This window comes from Triticum urartu, chromosome 4A (assembly GCF_056163025.1).
Source record: "Triticum urartu cultivar PI428250 chromosome 4A, HENAU_Tu73, whole genome shotgun sequence".
Classification (NCBI taxonomy): Eukaryota; Viridiplantae; Streptophyta; class Magnoliopsida; order Poales; family Poaceae; genus Triticum; species Triticum urartu.
In genome coordinates this window covers 595,389,170-595,409,382 of record NC_141876.1, presented here as the reverse complement: position 1 = coordinate 595,409,382, position 20,213 = coordinate 595,389,170, and the positions used below count along the sequence as shown (strand labels likewise).

The 20,213-nt window shown below is 46.7% G+C and overlaps 1 pseudogene; it reads right to left on the bottom strand.

Annotated features, from left to right (window-relative positions):
• Nucleotides 1–17,095: 17,095 nt before the first annotated feature.
• LOC125554363 (EID1-like F-box protein 3 pseudogene) lies at nucleotides 17,096–18,467 on the bottom strand (annotated as a pseudogene).
• Nucleotides 18,468–20,213: the final 1,746 nt, after the last annotated feature.

The following is a 20,213-nucleotide window of genomic DNA, read 5'->3' as shown; positions in this document are numbered from 1 at the left end:
ATGGTCAACATGCCAGGTTGAATCCGGCTGGTATTAGCACTAGTTTGGCTCTCACATGTTTACACTGGCGTTTGGGAAATCAAGGAAACAATACACACTCCAGAAACATCTGATATTGTTTTCAAAGTGTGGGCCACACCAAGTTGAGCAAACCATGGCAAGCACGGTGCAGGCCATGAGAGAAAAGAGCAATTGGTACTCTTATTTCAAGTACTACTACAAGTACTGCATCAGCCCAAAAAGGAGTATGGAGCACTGCTATTAGTACGTGCAAAAATTCCATGTACAGATCATCGGTCATTCAAGACATCAGGTGATATCCATCTAAGTTTGTTTTAATAGTACATATTGTTTTTTGTCAAAAAACAGTTTATTTTTGTCTTGGTCTACAATATTATTGATGCAGGACAATTGTTCACTACATCAACACGACGTGGCTGACTCGCCCATCCGCCCGGCTTACCGTGCCTGCGATTGACTCGCCCGTCCGCTCGGTTTACCGTACCTACAATTGATTCGCCTGTCCGCCCGGCTTACCGTGCCTGCGATTGACTCGCCTGTCTGCACCGGCTTATAACACATGGCCGACTCATATGTCTATATCGCCTCTGATGTTGCGGTCGTCTTTACCGTCCATCTCTCGCGGCCCGGTCTACTTCAACACACCGGGTCACACGTGTCTGCATGAGCTATTTATTGAGTATGAGCAAGTCACTGCTTGGGAAGCCCGGTTTTCTTCCAACAAATTGGAGGCAAATTATCATGTATTATCAGCCGTCGTCTGCACTGGATGGCTCAATGGGCAGCGCACAAGTCACGGTCACTACAGTTTGGTTAAACTTCAAACAGCCAGCTGGAAGGAACCATTGGCCGAGTTGCTGACATGGCTCATACGGGATCATTTATAACCCGCCGCAGTCACGTCAACCTTCTGTGGATTTACATCGCGTTATTAACACCGATGATATATAACTTCTGCTATGGTCAAGTACAGGGAATCTCAAGACAACTCCTTGACTCATCTTAAGACTCGGGGACTACGATGATGTGACGCAGCAAGTTTTACCAGTTTCAGCAAATTCAAGTGCCCAAGAATGTTAAAGGGAAACCTGATCCCGGAGGCTACGGTTATATTGGTGCAAATTTAAAGGCCGTCAGAAAATTTCCGGCTTAAAAAGAAGGATTCCGGTTTGAAATCCGGTTCAAGGGAAATTTATCCCCCAAGCTTTGAAGCTCTCAAATCCGGTTTAAGAATTTCCGGTTCAAAAAAGGAATTAACTTCTCGCAAGTTCGAGTTTAAAGGCCGTCAGAAAATTTCCGGCTGAAATGAGGATTTCGGTTTAAAATTCGGTTCAAGGGAAATATGTCTCCCATAAAGCTTTGAAGCTCTCAATGTCCGGTTTAAAATCCCGATTCAAGAAGAATTTATCTCTTGCAAAAAGTTAAAGGTTGCCGAAGAGGACCTGCTGCCCTGACGCGCGGTTCACACATGGTGTCCTGCCTTATGGGCTCATCTTCATATGATTACTTGGGGGCTTCCTGTTCAAACATAGGTGTATTCACCAAAGAGAACATGGCGTTACTACCCTCTTGATGCGGCTATCAAAACAATATTATCATCAGGGGCCAAAGAGAGTTTGCTACACACCACAACTCAAACATAGGCACCCGGCGAGCACATCTCAGAAATATATCACATGGGGGCTTCTGCTTGCAAAGCGGAGTCCTGTCCATTAATCCGGCTATCACGCCACAACAAAGCTTGGGAGCTTCACACGCAAGGGGCCAAAGAGAGTCTTGTTGCTACACACAACTCAAACATAGGCACCCATTGAGCACAGCTCACAAAGTTACTTGGGGGCTCTTTGTGTCAAATACCAAAGAGTTTGAAAGGACCCTTGTAACCGGGTATCGACCCATGGCTTGGAAGCCTGGTGTATTCACCTAAAACCACGGGTTAACCTGCCTTCATCAAGTAAGCCACTCCTATCCAGGTAATCCTGGCACGACCCGTCGAACGTTTGACAGTTACTCTCATTGAGACCCTGAACTTGTCAAAGTTAAAACGATGATTGGTTAGTTGGAGGGCCATCTTAAAAGGCTTTGTCAAATGGTTTAACTCAGCGGCCTGGCAGCCCATGAAAAGCCTCGAGTTTGGGCCTGGCAGCCCTTGAAAAGCCTCGACTACAAGTTTTTTCATTTGCTTTTTGACAAAGTTTCTTCTCCTTTGATATGGTTTTAAGGTAAACTGGCGTATTTTGATCCGGCCAGACTATAAGTCATCAGTCCGGTGTTTCTTAACCCGGCACAAGCTTTCAACTATCAGTTGTTAGTACAAACTCAATTATAAACCGGAGTTTTCTCATCCCGGTTAGGCTGTCGACTATAAGTTGTCAGTACAAGTTACAATCCGGAGATTATTAACCTCGCCTAGTTTCGACTACAAGTCGCCAGCATCGAATATGGATAATCCGGTGTTTATCACAACCCGGTACGGTTTTATCCTAAACCGGCACAATATGGAAGGAGTTATCAGTACTCAAGATTGGGGTTATCACCTTTACTACAAAAAGTTGGTAAAACCAACAATGTGATTCAGTGTCACAGGTATGATATATTTCATATTTGATTATTCTTAAGTGCAGCCTCCAGAAGCTCCAGTGCATAGCGGACGGCTAAAGCGTGCGGAGAATGTCAAGAGAGGGCGGGGTAAACCGAATTTGACATGGGAGGAGTCCGTTAAGAGAGACCTGAAGGATTGGAGTATCACCAAAGAGCTAGCTATGGACAGGGGTGCGTGGAAGCTTGCTATCCATGTGCCAGAGCCATGAGTTGGTTGCGAGATCTTATGGGTTTCACCTCTAGCCTACCCCAACTTGTTTGGGACTAAAGGCTTTGTTGTTGTTGTTGTTGTTTGCAGCCTTGGTTATAAATCCGGGTTATATGTTGTGCATTATGACCCGTCCGTCGGTAAACCGCCAGGACACTTTAAACTTGTTGTATGCAGAAACAGGTTTGTTAAATCGTCCTGGCTTTGGACTATAAGTCGCCAGTATATATATATTTGGATTGCGCCATTGGAATCATGTGCTTATAAATCATTGGGTTATATTATTCAAATAGCCAAACTTGGCAGAATTTTCATTATGATATTGAATGAATAAGGTTTTCACCGGATTATATTATCTTGAATAGCCAACATGGCTGGATTTTTATGGTTATTAATAACCGGTATTATTGAGTTTTCAAAGTCGCTTTAGCGCAATGTCTATTATTTTATGAAAGGATATGATTTATTCTACAATGGAAGGAATAGTCCCGGGTCGCTGCTGGCTTACAACCCGGCACTTGGGGGCTACATTATTCAAATCGAGATTACATGCAAGTATCATGTCGCTGCAAGCATGCATCATGACACTTGGGGGCTAATGCAAAGTCATTTTTACTAGTCTTATTGAAGACCCTACTCATCATATTATAATGAGCTGGCCCTTGGGGGCTACCAATTGCTCCTGTCAACAATTCAAGGTACACAAGTTTTCGTCCATAATATTGAAGGATCCATTGCTCAGTTGGTAAAGCACAAAGCTCTTAACCTTGTGGACGTGGTTTCAAGCCCTACGATGGAAGCTACATTATAAGATGTTATTTTCATTGAAGTATATATCAAGTCCCGGTTCAGTATTATCTTACTAAGCCGGCCCTTGGGGGCTACACATCACTGCTAAAATCTACATAATTATATTTACAAAGTTTCTGCTCATTATTGCATAATGACCCGGCCCTTGGGGGTTACACTGATTGAAGTTTTTATAAGCAATTACAAGTCCCAGGTTGCTGCAAGCATGACAACCCGGCACTTGGGGGCTACATATATGGAGTATTCAGTTTATATGATTGAGATGAACAAACTGGATTTCTTCAAGGTCACTTATTGGAGCAAGTCTTAAGTTATCACTATGTTCTCCTCTTAAGACTTGGGGGCTACATGTATTATGCATATAAAGGAGGAACATCTTCATTTTATCAGTTTTGAGCAAATCAGGAAGATCAATTACATGACCCGGTGTCGACAACAATTATGACCCGGTGCCATCAATATTTATAAACCGGCCAGTTTGGTAATATTAAACCGGCAAGTTTTACATCTTCAAACCGGCTGAATATCAGATAAGTATTTCAAGACCCATATTTCTTAAACCGGCTCTTTGGAAGCCGACTCAAGTGGATTATTCTTCACAATATTTCTCTGTGAGAAACCAATGTCAACAAATTGAGTATGAAGCTGGCTTGTTAACCCAGATTTTCTAGAAGGAGGAAATGACAAGGACTTAAGGATCATCAGATGCCGGTTTACAAGAATTCTTAACCCGGAGCACAACCTGTCAATTTTCTTCTTGTGTTTATTTTGCAGTATAAGTTTACCATGGATAAATCCAAGCTAAACTTGGGGGGGTAATGTCGGGGATATACCCCACGGCGTAAACCGGCCGGAAGTATAACCCGGCCGGACTAGGCGTTTCATTGGTAAACCGCCAGAGGATTGGCGACTTACGTGTCTGGCGGTTCACTAGTATGACGATTCACGAGCCTGAAGACTCATTGGTGACCCGGCGCATGTTCCAGATGGATGACAAGGCCCAAGGCCCAGCAGGCCGGTTTATGTTAATGGTGGGCCAGTTTAAGAGGAAAGGCATGAGGAACATTTATCTTACAAGGAGTTAAGACCTGGACTTGTATCCGGTTTGTATTAGAGATAGACTAGTCCTAATCCTAATAGGACTCTACATGTAACCCGCCCCTCCAACATATATAAGGAGGGGCAGGGCTCCCCAAAAGGGACAAGATTGACAAGTTCCACAAGTTGGACAAGTTAGGTTTAGACAATAGCTCTCGAGATAGAGCACTCTTGTAACCGTGGTCATCATCATCAATATCAATGAAGCAGGATGTAGGCTTTTACCTCCACCGTGAGGGGCCGAACATGGGTAAAACATCACGCCTCTCGTCCCGCTCAACCCCTCTCAAGCTACCACATAGATGCGTTGGCCTCGCGACTAAGTCCTGACACTAAGGACATCTGCCGTGATAATTCCACGACAAGGTCTGTTGGGGTAGCCAACTGTGACAAAGCTCGGATTTTGGCCGGATTAGCTTAAATACCTCTACCGGAGACGATGAAACCCAGGAGCTTTCCGGCTGGTACGCCGAAAACGCATTTTTCTGGATTGAGCTTGATGTCGTATGTTCGGAGGTTGTCGAATGTGAGCCTCAAGTCGTCTATCAAAGAGTCGACGTGTTTGGTTTTGACGACCACATCGTCTATGTATGCCTCTACTGTTTTGCCGATTTATTTCTCCAGACATGTCTGAATCATGCGCTGATATGTTGCGCCGGTATTTTTGAGCCCAAAAGGCATTGTGTTGAAACATAAGGGACCGTATGGTGTGATGAATGCCGTTGCGGCTTGGTCGGACTCCGCCATCTTGATTTGGTGGTAACCGGAGTATGCGTCGAGGAAACACAATGGCTCGTGTCCTGCGGTAGCATCGATAATTTGATCGATGCGGGGGAGGGGGAAGGGATCATTTGGGCAAGCTTTATTGAGGTCCTTGAAATCGACACAAAGGCGCCAGGATTTATCCTTCTTTGGTACCATCACCGGGTTTGCTAGCCAGTCCGGGTGTTTTATTTCTCTGATGAATCCGGCTTCCAATAACTTGGCTAGTTCCTCTCCCATGGCATGTCTCTTAGATTCGGAGAAACACCGAAGAGCTTGCTTGACCGGCTTGAATCCCTTTAGGATATTGAGGCTATGCTCGGCCAGCCTGCGTGGGATTCCTGGCATGTCTGAGGGGTGCCAGGCGAATATGTCCCAATTCTCGTGCAGGAATTCTCGTAGTGCAGCGTCCACGGCGGGATTTAACTGTGCCCCGATGGAGGCTATTTTTGTAGGGTCTGTTGGGTGGACTTGGAATTTGACTATTTCATTCGCTGGTTTAAAAGAGGTGGACTTGGATCTCTTATCGAGTATCACGTCGTCCTTGTCCAGTGTGGAGCGTAGCGTGGTTAATTCCTCGGTCGAGAGGGCTTCGGATAATGCCTCGAGGGCCAGTGCGGCTGTTTTGTTTTCGGCGCGGAGTGCTGTGTCCGGATCACTAGCGAGGGTGATGATTCCGTTGGGCCCGGGCATTTTGAGCTTCATGTACCCATAATGGGGTACGGCTTGGAAGATCGTGAATGCCTCACGTCCTAAAAGGGTGTGGTATCCACTGCTGAACGGGGCCACTTGAAATGTAATTTCTTCGGACCTATAGTTCTCTGGCGTACCGAATACCACATCTAGTGTGATTTTCCCAGCGCGTCGTGCCTCCCGACTGGGTATGATTCCCCTGAAGGTTGTGCTACTTTGCTCAATGCGGTTCCAGTCTATTTCCATTTTTGAATAGTTTCCTCATAGATGAGGTTTAATCCGCTGCCGCCGTCCATGAGTACTTTGGTGAGTCAAAAGCCATCCACAATTGGACTGAGGACCAGTGCGGCTGGTGCTCGGGCTGTTCGGAATTTAGGTTCGTCACTAGCATTGAAGGTAATAGTTGTGTCACCCCGTGGATTTATTGCTGCTACGTGACAGATTTCGGCCATGCTGTGGAGTGTTCGCTTGCGCCTATTATTTGACGCGAAGGTCTCAAAGACTATTAACACTGTATTGTTATCCACGGGATGGTGCTCTGTAGCATTGGGGATAAGAAGATCATCACCACTTTTGGCCACCTGCCGGAGTATCCAACATGCTCTAAGGCTGTGCGTTGGTATTGTATCCACTGTACTATGAATTTTGCAGGGTCCGTTAAGCCATCCCTCCAGTACGGTTCCATGCCCTGTAGAGGGTTTTTGTTTCTTTGCAACTAGTTCGGGTGTCTTATGATAGTGCACCCTTTTACTTCGGACTGGGTGTATATTCGGGGCCGGATTATCCCAAAATTTCATTTCGGTTTTCCAGGCGCTTTCCATCGCACAATACTTTCGTACTATGGACGCTAAGTCAGCGAAGCATGATATGTCACGGCGACTTAAGGCGTTAAGGATTCCCTTGTCCGTGCAATTATTGCAGAAAAGTGAGACTGCATCTTCCTCGCGACAGTCCTTAACCTTGTTCATCACAAGGAGGAATCTGGCCCAATAATGATCTAGTGTTTCATGCGGCTCTTGCCTGATGTGGGAAAGATCGTTTATGTCTGGATGGGTGGGTGGATTTGAGTCCGAACCCCTACCCGATCTGAGACGCAGGGGCCGAGGAGTTTCCAATCTTGGAAGTTTGGGTTCCGGAGTGTTACCCGGTAAGTCTGGCCCGCTGCCTGATTCTAAGTTCAGGGCTTGGGTGATGTCCTCCCGTAAGCGGGTATCCGGCTCGGAGAGCTCAGGAATCCGGACATAGTTAGTCCTGAAAATAGAGGAAGAGTTGCTGCATTGTTCCTCCACCACCGCAACGTGATGGGTGACCGATGGAGAGTTAATCTTCGTTTGATCGGGTTTAAGCCCAATCCGCTCATAGTCTGTAGCGACTCCCAAGGCGGCGACGCGATCCAAGAGTTCGTTCAGGGAAGAGAGCTCCATTGGATCCATCTGCTCGGTGAATTCCGAGCCGATGTGGAGGATGTTTTTGATGACCCGAGAAGTCATCATCAGTGCAGCGGCCGAACAGGCAGTCATGACGAAACTGCCTAGCGGGAGAGTTTGGCCGACAGCCAGAGCTCTCCCGGCGGTAATGTTGTTTTTAACAACGAGATGAGGCATTCTTCCTTATGGCGACGTCATAGAGGAACTCTCAAAGAGAGCACCAATGTCGGTGTCAAAACCGGCGGATCTCGGGTAGGGGGTCCCGAACTGTGCGTCTAAGGCGGATGGTAACAGGAGGCAGGGGACACGATGTTTTACCCAGGTTCGGGCCCTCTTGATGGAGGTAAAACCCTACGTCCTGCTTGATTTATTCTTGATGATATGATTATTACAAGAGTTGATCTACCACGAGAGCGGAGAGGCTAAACCCTAGAAGCTAGCCTATGGTATGATTTTATGTTGTCATACGGACTAAAACCCTTCGGTTTATATAGACACCAGAAAGGGCTAGGGTTACACAAGGTCGGTTACAAAGGAGGAGATATACATATCCGTATTACCTAGTTTGCCTTCCACGCCAAGTAGAGTCCCATCCAGACACGAGACGAAGTCTTCAATCTTGTATCTTCATAGTCCAACAGTCCGGCCAAAGGATATAGTCCAGCTGTCCGGAGACCCCCTAATCCAGGACTCCCTCAGACACCAAGTCCATAAACCAATCTCCTAGTCATCAAAAACTTCTCGGATTCTTCATGTTGAATGCTTATAGTCGACCCCCAACCATCTAGGAGGCCCACAACCTCAAAGATTAATAAGACTTGCATAAGTTGGATGAATAAACCTTCGCCCAAGATTTTCACGAAATCACTCAAAAAACCCTAGATATTTGTCTAAGGGTCTCACAAGAAATAAGTAGAGCAAAAACTCCAGAAGAACAAAAGGAATGGGGGTATGCTAAAAAAATGTCTCACTTGAATAGGGTAAACTCTCCAAGATTAAAGCTACGCTACATGTTTTGTTTCTTGGCCTTTGAAAGAATGGCTTTCTTGGCTAATCAACAGAGAATCAACCATCTCACATTTGTACCTTAAGGTCTACTTGATAAACACTTCCTCATGTGAAGTTGGCCCACTCATTCGTGACCCAATCGATAGTGTGATTTGTTGAAAGATTTGGACCTCACCATTCTTGATGAGGTGGATCCTAATGGTTGTAATGAGTAGGATATGTTGCCGTAGCCCTGAAAATAGATGGTTCTTTTCAATGCCTACACAAACTGCGCTCCATTGCCTCCAAACTCCATGCACAATTTAGGTTTGGGCCTTCTGTCAAAGGACTCATTTTGAGACGGACTTGGCTCCAAGAACTGGGTTCTGAGATAGCTAAATTTCGTTACCTATGTTACTAGAACAACAATTTACATATATGAGATCTATGGTGGGGCGATCTCCCAACTTGTAGAAGATAATTTTGAATGGAGACGAGCAATATGACTTGTGCGCTCTTGATGCTCCTTTGAAGTTCCCCAAGAAGGATGAGAAAGAATTATGTGTTAGGCAACTAGAGATGCTCTCGGTGCAATTTTTTGATTGCTTGTATCTTCCTTTAGATATTCAAGTTGCAGCGCTCCCTTGGTGAGGAATTAGCATTTTTTAGTGGACATACGATGACCATGCATGCTGAAATCATGGGTTGATTGTGTGCTAGCAAAGGTTGTATGTCAGTCTACATTCGAGTTCCTATAGATTTCCATTTAAAGAAACCACAATTAAGGACTTCAAAAACAAACCAAATCAACAAGAAAAAGTTATTATAGAGGCATCCGGTCGGTCATCCAGGCTGCTCAAATAACCTGAGAAGATAAAGCTTGGTTAGCTCATGATTCAAACATGTGTGGGTATATTCTGAAGCCGAAACACCATCACCTTCAAAATGAATCCAAAAGTCTCAAATTTAGCTAAAAGCCTAGAACATTGTCTTAAATCTTTGAAAAATGAACAACCACTATATATCACCTTGTTATGGGCCTGAAATCTTTATTTCTGCAAATATGCCACGTGTCTCTATTGTTGATTCGGTTCTAAAATTTAAGCTAGTTTATACCTTAAAAAACTTAAGCCATCCACACGAAACTAGATCGACCACAAAATTTGAGTTGTGTGACATAAAGGGTGCTATGAAAAATACTTATTAGTATAAATTGAATCATATGGCTATAGCTTGTAAAACGTCAAAACCTAAAATAATGTTGGGTAAATGGGACAGAGTCCATGTGGATCGAACCTGGGAAGGCGAGCTGACTATAACGTCCTCGATGCGACTATAGCTCCCACGTGTCGAGGCACGACTTAATGACATAATCGCATTGAAGGCATATGTCGCAAGTTAGGCAATCTTCACAACATCCCATGTAATATGATAATAAAAGGGGAGATAACATAGTTGGCTTACACTCGCCACGTCAATCAAGTACATTAATAACATTACATCATCCAAAACACTCATGGCCCGACTACGGCGCCAAAATAGAAGAGAACCCAACATGCGACACGGTCCCAATCACCCCCAACTGGGCACCACTACTGATCATCGGGAAAGGAAACATAGTATCGTTGAGAGTCTTCGTCGAACTCCCACTTGAGCTCATACGCGTATCCTGGAGCGGAATCATCAGGCCCTGCATCTGGTGTAATAGAAATCTGTGAGCCACAGGGACTCAGCAATCTCGCACCCTCACGATCAAGACTATTCAAGCTTATAGGCATGGCAAGGTAAAAATATGAGTGGAGCTGCAGCAAGCGACTAGCAAGTATGGTGGCTAACTTATTCGTAAAAGAGAGCGAGAAGAGGAGGCAAAGCGCGAGCGAGAAACTAGAGAGCAACCTGCGCAAACATTACTCCAACACCGTGTCCACTTCCCGGACTCCGCCGAGAAGATGCCATCACGGCAACACACTCAGTTGATTTATTTTAATTAAGTTAAGGTTCAAGTTATCTACAACCGGATATTAACAAATTCCCATCTGCCCATAACCGCGGGCACGGCTTTTGAAAGTTCAATCCTTCAGGGGAGTCCCAACTTAGCCCATGACAAGCTCTTACGGTCAACGAAGGAATAGACCTCCTCCCAAGACGTTCCGATCAGACTCGGTATCTCGGTAATTCAAGACAACTCCGACAATGGTAAAACAAGTCCAGCAACACCACCCGCTGTGCCGACAAATCCCGATAGGAGCTGCACATATCTTGTTCTCAGGGCACACCGGATAAGCTAAGCGTACGGGAGCCAACGTAACCCAAGTTACCAAGGGACGGCCCCGCACGGTGCTCTAGGTTGGACCAACACTCAGAGGAGCACTGGCCCGGGGGGGGGGGGGGTAAAATAAGATGACCCTTGAGTCCGCGAAACCCAAGGGAAAAGGCTAGGTGGCAAATGGTAAAACCAAGGTTGGGCATTGCTGGAGAAGTTTTATTCAAGGCGGACTGTCAAGGGGTTCCCATTATAACCCAACCGCGTAAGGAACGCAAAATCCGGGAACATAACACCGATATGACGGAAACTAGGGCGGCAAGAGTGGAACAAAACACTAGGCGAGAGGCCGAGCCTTCTACCCTTTACCAAGTATATAGATGCGTTAAGATAACATAGCAATATAATGATATCCCAACAAGTAAATAAATGTCCAACAAGGGACGGCCTCCAATCTTCACCTGCAACTAGCAACGCTATAAGAGGGGCTGAGCAAAGCGGTAACATAGCCAATCAACGGTTTGCTAGGACAATGGTGGGTTAGAGGTTTGACATGGCAATTTGGGAGGCTTGCAAGCAAGTGGCAGGCATCGTAGCAATGGCATAGCAAAAGAGCGAGCAAACTAGCATAGCAAAGATAGTAGTGATTTCGAGGGTATGATCATCTTGCCTGCACAGTTGTCAGAGTAGACTGGATCCTCAAAAGGGAACTCAACGGGCTCCTCGTTAGCGAACTCGTCTCCCGGCTCTACCCAAACAAGACAAACAATCAACAAGGATACAATCAACCACGTGCAAACTCAAACAACACGATGCAAAGATGATATGCTATGCGGGATGCGATGCGGGATGCAAAATGCAAGATATGACAGGAAATGCATGAACCTGGCCCCAACTTGGAATTCCAAGGGTGCCACTTGAAAGATGAGATGAAATCGCTTGAAAACGATATAAAGAACGCCGGAATCGGAGTTACGGTTTAGAAATGGCAAGCGATTCAAAAATGACACCAGTCTACGATTTACAGCAAGTAGGCATCTAAATGCAATGAAATGAATATGCTACAGCACCCAAACATGACAACAAAATACATGGCAGGGATGCACACAAGATGCTTAACAAAAGTCTAGCACTGAGCTACGGCCAATTCATCCATTAGGAGGTTAAAACAAGCATGGCAAAAACGCAAATGGCAAACAGATCTCAGACTTAGTGAAATTAACACTTGTTTGGAATTTCAGATCATATAGCCCTCTTCGGAGCAACAAAACAATATGCTACAGGACCTGAACATGTCAAAGAAAGACATGGCATGGAGCTACTCAACAAGCTTAACAAAAGTCTTTTAGTGACCTTGAGCCAAAAGGGATCACAAAATATACTAACAAGCACACGAACATAGCAAAATCATAATCAGTTTTCATACTTAGTGAAAACTGGGACATGCTGAAACATAACTCACGAAGGCATGTTTACAAGCTCGATGCACTCACTACGGTGCAAGTCATGTCAATACAAGCATACATCCCTTAAGAAAGCACAAAATTCAAGCTATACATGGCAAGAACAACGGCATAGCATGCACGGTTCAACTACAACAACATCGGCAAATTCGCAAACAAGTTGACGATCTGCCCAGATTCGCAACGAAGCAAAAGTAGAGCTCGACTGACTCAAGCTAGGGTGCTCCATAAATGCAAACAAAGACATGTATGGATAGACCACTACAAGATTAACAAAACTCCCTTACTGATCATCCTCAAAAGAGGCACGGATCACTAGGAAACAACATGAACATATGGCATCATGAACTAAACAATCCCAGGACTTGGTGAAAATACTAAGTCCCTGAAAACAGAATTAGCAACTGCACCACTTTGCAAGCTTGCACAAGTCACCACACACATCCTAAAAATACATGGGTTCCACCTCTGGATAGATGACAAAACCCTTAACAAAGCATATGAAGAACTCACGGGCATAACATGCACACATTAATCATGGAAAAAATGACAAAAGTGCTAAACGGAGTAACAGATCTGACAATTACTCAAGTAGCCCTCTTCTAACAGCATTTCGGGCATCAAGATGAGCTCAAATGAAAATGATGCAATGGAATGAAATGATGTACTCTCTGAGATGAACATTTTTATATGCTATATGCATGAATCGGAGCTACGGATGCAAAGTTACGGAGCCACGAACATAGGCATATGAACTAAAAATTCTGGGACTTAGAAAAAAAAAACCACAGATCAGATCTAGGGTTTCGGGGCACGCGGCCCGAGGTGGCGGCGGCACTGTTCACGGCCGGCGGACCCGAGGTCGCCGGCGACCGGTGAGGGCGAGGCGAGGCCGGCTCCGGGCGGCGGCCACCGGAGCGCCGGAGGCGGCGGCGTGGCGGCGCGCGGCCGGGCGGCGGAGGCGGGCGGCGCGGGCGAGCTCGGCCTGGGCGGCGCGGCGAGCTCGGCCGGCGAGGAGGCGGTGGCCGGCGTGGCTCCGGCTCGCCGACGAGGAGGAGCAAGGCGGCGGGGTCGGGCTACCGGGGCGGCGGGGCGGAGGCGATGCCCCGGGCGGCGGCGACGGAGGACTGGGCCTCGGGGGCCGGCCTTGGGCCTCCCGGGCCCGACGCCGGAGTGGCGGCGGCGGCGAACGGAGGGCTGACACGTGGCGGCGGCGGGGTAAGTCGGACGTGTCCGGCGGCGGCGGATCTGAGATTTAGGGTTTCGGGGAGAGGATCCGCGAATTTGGAATGAGGGGTGTATATATAGGCATAGGAGGAGTTAGGAGAGTTCAAATGAGGTGCGGTTTTCGGCCACGCGATCGTGATCGAACGCTCTAGGACATGGAGCAGAGTTTGATGGGTTTTGGGCCAAATTGGAGGGGTGTTGGGCTGCAACACACACGAGGTCTTTTCGGTCCCTCGGTTAACCGTTGGAGTATCAAACGAAGTCCAAATGATACGAAACTTGACAGGCGGTCTGCCGGTAGTAAACCAAGGCCGCTTGGAAAGTCTCGGTCCAATCCGGAAATGTTTAATCCCCACACACGAAAGAAAGCTAGAAATGACCACCGGAGGAGAACGAAGCGCCGGAATGCAAAACGGACAACGGGGAAAATGCTCGAATGCATGAGACGAACACGTATGCAAATGCAATGCACATGATGACATGATATGAGATGCATGACAACGACAACAACACACGGAGACAAAAAGCCGAACCCGATGCAATAAATATAACTTAACGCTGGAAACGGCAAGAGTTGGAATACAAATTGGGAAAGTTACATCCGGGGTGTTACACTGACATCCTATCCCGCAAAAAAAAGGCGAGCTTACACCTGTAAGCCCTAAGCTTCAAGCCAACCGAGCTAGCACTAAAACGTCAAAACCTCAAGACAAACAACCAGTAATGACACATACAAGGACATGGGGCCATACGAGAAATAATGCGAACCCGTAGTCATGAGTGTCTTCTCTTTTGCGCTCCTCTTAATCTTGTGATGGACATAAGGAGGTTTTTGAGCTTCCACCCATCAACGAGATAAAATGTTGTCACTGCTTATAACTAGTAAGATAATTCAAACGGATCGCCAATAATTAACATGCAATGGAGCATGGTAGTGGTTATTAAGATGAACAATAACTTTCGAATAATATTCTTACAATCTCTTTGCTGATTTAGATATATTGTAGTGCATTGAAATGCTTTTTCTAAAACGAAACTAACAGTCACTGCTAGCTACGTTGAGAAAATTCAGTTGCTCACAGTTCCGTGTGCACCTGAATCTGCTCATGTATCCATCCTACTGGTGCAATGTCTTTATGCACATGAATCAAACCCATTTGGCTCTCATGTATCGGCAGGTGATGTGGCAGTTGAACATTGAGTTCCATCTATACAATATCAGTAGCGGGCATTAAGGATGGGCCTACACCGAGATGTGTTCATTCTTCCAAACGAATTAAACATTTCCAAAGTCGCAACAACAGTGCAAGTAGGCACCTTGAAGATGAACCAAAATTCTAACTGAAACATAAGGCCCTCTACACAAAGTAAAAAAAAGTAAATATGATCAATAAGATTCAAGTAGTATTAAAGTTATTATCCTAATGATTCCAAGCAGTTGCACATCACAATGATTTAGACATGACTAATAATAAAGTTAGACTAACAATAAATTGATAAGAGAAGTAGTAATTTAACTTTAAGTTTCATTAGGAGTAACATGCCTTTAAACCTTCATAAAATAAAGTTTCAAGATTTGTAACTTATTTGAACAGATTTTATACACATATATCTAGTGCTACTATTTTCGACTGCATCATAAGATTTCAGTTCATATAATTTTATATTAGAAAGGCTCAATATGTCGGACGGAAAGCAAGCAAGAGAAATATCAAAAATGAGATTCCCCAAGTATACGTCACATTAAAAGCATGTTCTTGGAAGAAACATGATTTTAACCAAGCCAAGGAGTACATAAGCCTTTTGGCCCAATCTATACCTTCTTGCACCAAATATAGTGTTGTGGTTCCTGATATATTTGAAGCCTTCAATTTGTATGGGCACAAGATGATCTTTTTTACTTTTTTGGATTCTTTTTTGATGGACAGGAAGACAAGAACAAATAGGAACCAACAAGAACAGCAGAACAATGCCATGATGAATTGTTTTCTCATATCTTCTACGGCGTTGTTTGGATAGGGAGGATTGGAGATGGGTATATAGAAAACAATTTTTTAGCTGGATTTTAGTTGAATCGGTTTTACTTGCGTTTTTACAAATAATCAATATATAGAAAGTCACGTTTGCGTTGAGGAAGTGTCAAAACTGGTATGTACCCTTCCTTATTTGGATAAGTTCGTTCCTATTCTCTCGGTGCGTGGATCTCTCTCTCTCGTTGATTTGCTGAGAAACGAGCGGGCAGATAAAAAGTGTTACGGTCATGCATATGGCAAATCGCGTTTGTGGAAAAACGGATAATACTCGTTTTTCCTATAAACCTGAAATACTGGGTTGTACAGTTCCTAGTTTCCTATATACTTGGATTTGTTACAGTAGCCAAATGAGTTTTTGTTCAGTTCAACCGTTTTCTTGGTTTGTATAGTATGGATTGTACATATATCCTCTATCCAAACAACGCCTACAAATCTTCGTTAGTTCCCCTTTTTCACTCTTAAGGGACCCCAAAGAACTGAAAAAGGCTTTCGCCCCGCTTTATATATAAAGCACGATCTCAACAATCCGGTACATACGCACCTCACCACAACACACACACCCAAGGCATGATACATAAGTGCTGAGCGCGGCAACACCACCCCTAACACTACCAACGCAAAGAGATGAAGCCGCATATGACGAACCGAGGGCTCCAAGGCGGTGCCTTCAGGAAGAATATGACACCGGAGCGCCGTCACCGCCCAATCCAAGGATCAGAGTTTCCCCCGGAGCCGCACGACGGACAATGAGAGCCGCGGCGACGCCTTCAAGAAGGGAACGTGCTTCGCCGCCGCCGGTCCATCCGAAGATAGAACAGGTTTTCACCCCGGTCAAAACTCACCGCCACCGAACGTCACACCCCGGCGACCATGCCGCCCACACGGCCATGGCTACCGGGCAGCACCAAGCTACGGCCTCCGCCCGAGAGAACCACGCAACCACCACCAGGGCCGCCACCCTGGCATCCAAGACCTTGACACCACCTCACCCTAGACATGTCGCTATCCCAACCAAAGAGACGAGCGGAAAGGTCTCACCTTTCGCACCCCTGGGTGACCCCAGCGCCGAGACCCAATAGGCCGGCCACCTGGCCTCCATCGACCCGTCCTGCTGCATCGGGCGGGAGGTGAGCTCGGTCCTGCAATACCGTGCGCGAGACGAGGTCAGTCCTGCTGCATCGTGCGTGAGACGAGCTAAGTCGTGCGGCACTGTGCGCGAAACGAGCTCGGACCTGCGCGTCGAGCGCGAGACGAGCGATGGACCGCAGCTGGGAGAAAGTCAGCCCTTCGTCGAATGTAGCGACCGGACAACGAGAAGGGGGCCAAAGACCGATACAAGCCGCCTACGGACGAACCGACGCCAGGACGTGCCAGCCGTCGCCGAAGCGACTTGCCAAGCCACCGTGGAGCCATCCACGGCCGGAGCAGCGGCCACCCCGGCCACTGCCCAACCCGCGCCCCAAAGAAGAGGTATCCAACCATACACTAACAGGTATATTGGCATGATATATGAATGCATTACACAGAAAAGGAAAAAAAAACAAACTATATGTATACATCATCGAATACAAGAATCTTGACGCAGATCAACGGCACAGGATCCGCATGCCCCAAATCCTCTAAAAAAAAGGTATATATGCTAGAACATATGCATGTACAAGGAAAAACGAGATTCCAACACAAGCTCTTCACTTTAGGTCCAAGTGCCGGTCGTTGTGTGAGTCGTCGCCGCCACCGCCGTCGCTGGAGGAGAGGCGCGCGAGCCAGCAGCTGCCGTGGAGGTGTCCGCTGACGCAGACAAAGTAGACGAGGCGGCCGTCGCGTGCGCCGAGACGGCGGCATGCGCTGCGCGGCACGAGCCCCGCGTCTGTCAAGCTCCAGACGCCGGCGCCGCAGCAGGGGCAGCGCACGCGGGGCTCCAGCGGGGCGTGTCCGCCCACCAGGCAGGCGCGAGTGCGGGAGCGCATGAAGCCGCCGAACACGCCACGGTACGCGCCCACGTCGTCGGCGGCGGCGGCGGCCATCGCGTGCTCGCACGGGTCCGACGCGTACAGCAGGTCCCCGGCGCACCGCCGTGACAGAAAGCTCCGGCCCGACGTCTTGGAGAAGCGCGAGAAGGCGGCGAGGTGGCCCGGGACGCCCGCCCCCGCGGCGCCGCAGCAGAAGAGGAGCAGCTTGGCGAGCGCCGGCCAGCCGCCGGGCACGCGGCCCGACGATGGCCCCGTGGAGAGCGCCGCCACCATCCGTGGCGCCCGCGCGACGGAGAGCTCCCGCCACAGCACGCGGTCCGCCACGGCGCGCAGGCGGCGGCAGGCCCGCGCCAGCGCGCACAGCGCCCGCGGGTCCCAGCTGATGGAGCGGAACACGAGCGTGAGCACCTGCTCGTCCAGGATCCCCACGTTGACCCCGCGGATCCGCGCTCCGATGCACCGTCCTCCGCTGCTCCACTCGTCGGCGGGAATGGCCTTGCTCACAGTCATGGTTCCATCTCCATCCCACCTGCGGGGACTGGATCGCGCGAGTTGGCCGGAGCTAGGCACGTCGTCGGCGCCCATGCATGGAGATGCAAGGCGTGCGGTGCGGGCGGAGGTGGAGAGGAAAGACGAGGCGGAGGGAGATGAGAAACCAACGAGTGATGAACATGTCGACGAGAGTTTGGGCAGGAAAAGATTGAAAACCAACACAGGCAAAACAAGTTGCTGGTATATTATCGTGCGGTGCAATCAATAGTTAATGTGCGGTCTCATGGCGAATGGCCAAGTCGGCAGATGCGATAAAAAAGCCATCTTTGTCGATCACCCCATAGCAAATATCTCCCATCCATCATCATCAGCGCCTCTTGCGTGCAGCAGAGAATCTTTTCAAGCCACATCTGACTTCTTTAATTGTCCGTCTGACTTTTGCCTGCAGCTTGACCAATACTCTACTATACTCCACTGTCGACCGATCGGCCCGATACCAAATTCCTGCCCAAACAGACAACACCGTTATTGCGCAAACGGGTAGGCGTTCCGGACAAGAGACTCGCAACGCAAGAACCAGCTTTTCCTTTTCTCTAGTATACTACTCCCTCCGTCTTATAATATAAAAATGTTTTTGACACTATATTAGTATCAAAAACGCTCCTATATTATGGGACGGAGGGCGTAGCTACTAGTACTATGACAGCAACAAGTTAGGAGGGCGACCTGAACTTTCCTTTTAATTTATCCAACCCTTTAAACGTGTGGTGATGGATTGCAAGCCTATTATGCTTGGATGATGCTCCGGACGATGTCATTTCAACGATTTTTAGATCTCGTCTCAAGGGGCGAGTGACTGTTGTGGTCTTCAAAACCTTGTATGTTAAGGGCGTTTGCTGATGTCGCTTTCTTTTACTGTTGGTTCAGTGCATTTTTCAAACTCCGTTGGACAATGTACAATTAGAGGAAGAAGAATACTCGTATGCTTTTTAATCCAATTTCCTTTTTTTGCTGATCGTTCTATGTCCAGTTGTTTATTCATTGTACTGGCCTTTATTTTCTTTGATATTAATCAGATCTAAAATGCCTTTGGGTGTCTTTATTCAAAAAATATATACTACCACTATATTAAAATATAAGGCAGTTTTGCAGTTTAATTTAAACTATGAAAAGTCTTACATTTTGGTACAGAGAAAGTACTATTTTAATAAAGATGGGTCCCGAATGACCTGGAAGCTCCAAGCTTCATCATCAAATAACTGAAATAATATAGAACTGACATTTTCTGAGATCATTTTCTAACGGACCACACTACTCTATCTGGTGCGTATGATCTCGAGCATGAATCTCAACGCGTATGCTTCCATCCACCATCCCTGAGCGAACGACCTTGTGAGTCGCAGCATTGCATTTTTCCTACGATGTAGCATGCCAATTAGCAAAAGCGTGCGCGGCATGACACTTTGTCTGCTGTAGAATGGCGAGTCGTCCTGTTGTAGCATAGTAATTCATGAATATGCGTGGCAAATTGCTCTTTTGTACCACGACAAATCTTTTTCCTATAACATGGCAATCCTCTTATGCTAGCATGACAATTTTGAAACATGTGGGCATTTTTTCTCTTCTATATATACCATGGCAATTCCGGCATGTCGATTCCTTTCCTGAATGGGTAAGCAAATTTCTCTCATATAGCACGACAATTCTTCTACTAGATGACCGGCCCAAAGGCCAACTGCAGCAAGAAAGTCAGCTAATCTATTGGCAGCACGAATAACAAATAAGGAAAGCCAAGCAACTTATGAACAACATATTTCATGAATGACATGCAAAGAGGCAAAAAACAAATGCAACTGGGAATTTAGCTAGACTATTTGAAGGATGGTTTTTGTGAATTGTCTGCAAGCGACTATCTTCATGTTGTGTTTGCATTTGTCTTGTATCTACATTTTGCTTGAACAGGTGAATGGGGTCTAAGATTTTTTTGCATGCTTCAGGCTTTATTCATTTCAGAACTGTGGAAATAACCCTGAGTTTCAATGTGACTGCTACTGCATACTACACCCTTATCTATAATGCTGATACTTTACACCTTTCACTAACGACAGAAAAGTGAGTAAGTAACCGTGAGACTAAACATGATCATTACTTCCTACTA